The sequence below is a fragment of the Oreochromis niloticus genome, linkage group LG14, assembly GCF_001858045.2.
Source record: "Oreochromis niloticus isolate F11D_XX linkage group LG14, O_niloticus_UMD_NMBU, whole genome shotgun sequence".
In the NCBI taxonomy this organism is placed as follows: Eukaryota; Metazoa; Chordata; class Actinopteri; order Cichliformes; family Cichlidae; genus Oreochromis; species Oreochromis niloticus.
This window is the reverse complement of record NC_031979.2, coordinates 22,596,036-22,598,537: the sequence shown is the minus strand read 5'-3', so window position 1 is coordinate 22,598,537 and position 2,502 is coordinate 22,596,036. Positions and strand designations below refer to the sequence as shown.

General features: G+C 39.4%; 1 long non-coding RNA gene across 1 annotated transcript; it reads right to left on the bottom strand.

Annotated features, from left to right (window-relative positions):
- Window positions 1–693: 693 nt before the first annotated feature.
- Window positions 694–1,962, bottom strand: LOC112842151 (uncharacterized). The gene is made up of 2 exons (XR_003213835.1): window positions 1,902–1,962; window positions 694–1,403 (listed from the first exon to the last, which is right to left on the bottom strand). It is a non-coding gene; the product is annotated as an uncharacterized LOC112842151 (long non-coding RNA).
- Between the last annotated feature and the right edge of the window lie 540 nt (window positions 1,963–2,502).

Below are 2,502 nucleotides of genomic sequence, written 5' to 3'. Positions count from 1 at the left end.
AACACTTTGAAGTCTTCATTGTGTTTCTTAAACTAGTCCGAAACAGTCTGTGCATTGTTGCAAGATGCAAGCTAAAAGAAGGCACTGCCACTGGGGAATATTATTGCCATGAAGAGGTGTAGCAGGCAGATAGCATAAAAAGTGTGGCCACAAGAGTTCCTTAACCCAAGCTTTCCCAGTAAATCATTGCCAGAACATCGTTATTCTTCCAGCAGCTTCTTTTCTTCCCACAGTGCATTCCTGGTGGACTTACTCACCTGTTACATGGCATGAAATAAAATAAGCTTTAATTTATATCACTGCTAATGTGGGAACCTCTCATCATGCCAAGGGTGCTCTAACCAGGTCATCTGGCCAATGATAATGGTTTGATGAGGGTTGCTAAGCTCTGTTCACCTGCCTGTACAGTGGCTAATTTTCTGACCAATATGTCCCAGACTATGACTTTCACTGCTGGCTGGACTCTTGGTAATTTATTGCCTACATTTAAGAAATGTACTATTTTGAAATGGATGAATCAACCAACCCTTTTAACTTCTGCTCTTTGGTGCCGGACCTCGTAGATGATTTTATGAACTAGAAAAAAATTGTAGCAAAGTAATGGTGGAATAAAGTCTCTCATGTTTTTGTAGACTAATAAAATGACTAAAGTGTATTATAATATTGCGACAGCATTTTGATGAAGCAATAGGAGTTGGTGAGCTTTGATTTTATTACGTAAGCATTACTGTATCTTTCACGATCCCCATCTTCTTGCAACGTCCCTCATTCATATTCAATGTCTCCCTCTATTGCTGTATTCCTCTCTTTGTGCGACAGAGTGGTGTGACAGTAGAGAGCAGACAATGTCGGGTTACCCTGGTAATTTAGGGAGGAGGACGGAAGTATCCTGGACAGGCAGTCCCTCCTCCCGAGAGTCCCACTGATGATTCACCAGCACTGCATGATGAAGGTTGGTGACCCCAATTTGAGTAAGGCAGGAGGAGGTGGAGCGGGAGAAGAAGGCGGATGAGCAAGGGGGATAATAAGCAGGAGGGGATGGCGATGCCTACGTCAGTGGCACTCGCTAATAGGCAGATGTCCTTGTCCATGACAGAAGTAAATCATGTCTCTTGGGGGAAAGAATACAAGAACGAGAGGAGAGGAAGGGAAGAAACAAGTAAGACAGAGACCAAGATTGCTGTCTGGAGAAGTGAAGTGCAGGGCTGGACGTGAGTGCGTGTCTAAGTGAAATTATAGGCAATTAGTTCAGCCTCTGAGCCCACTGTAGAAATGTTGTTTTGATGAAGAGGAAAACAAGAAGGAGGGAAGCCAGAGAAGGTGAAATGACTCAGTTTAAGTGTTTTAAGCTGTTTAGGTTGAGTGGGCGGGGTTGCATTAAACCAGAGAAGGACACAGGTGATCTGCAGAGACAGAGGAAAACAGAAAAAAGGAGCAAAAAATAAAGGAAAGGTAAAGGAGTAGTCTTCAACAAAGAACTAGTAATGTGAGTGTAACAATAGCAGACTATGGAAATACTCAAGAGTAAGTTAACTTACAACTAATAGTATATTTCTAAGGAAACAAGTAGAGGAAAGTACCATCAGAAAACTGCAAACTAGCAGCAGAAATAAAAATCACTCACATCCCTGTTCCCCAGATTACGTAATATATTCTCTGTATTAAATTAATATTTACTGTTTATAATTTTCTTAAAAGGCTTGTATGCCTTCAGACAATTCATCTGGAGCAATGTGTCATGTTTTGTAAGCATCTCCTTGTTTTTGCATGAAAAATATTTATCTATTTTTTATGGAACTCTTTGATGTACCACAAAATTGATCTTAGATTTAGTACTTAAGTGTCCCAAAGACTCGGCTAATGACTAAAAGAACATCAACTTTTATGAGTATGTGATTTACCTCCTGATTAAATAGCTGTATGCCCAACAACCACCCCCACTGCCAAGGAAGTTTCCACTCTACAGAAAACATAATGAAAACACCAGAAACACTTATTTCTTAAAAGCAATGTGGACATTCAAGGTCATAGAAACATTTTAAGCAATCATATTATGAGACACTAATAATAATAATACGATCCTATCGAGAAAAAAAAAAAACTAAGGGCAGGATTGGGCCTGCACCTGAAGCAGGCTTTAAAGGGAAAATCATTCTTATTAACAATGTTTTTCTTATGTTTGTCTTATTAGCAAACATAGCTGAAAGGTTTCTCCAAAACATATGGTTCAAATCATGTTTAAAAAGTAAGGCTTGAGCCAAAATGAACTACTTTCATTCAAATTATAAAGTGGGTATTAATGTGCCTAACTCTGTATGGGATAAATAGTAGAAATATTTATTACAGTAGTGGAAACTGAGATTGGCCGCAGGGCTGCCAGTGCTAACCCCTGATTGTTATCCCTGCAATCGGGGAATAAAGTGGGCTGGAATGACACAAAACACCTTTTTGGCACCTTTGGTTAGTGAACCAATAAATCTGATAAACAACTTAATGCATATT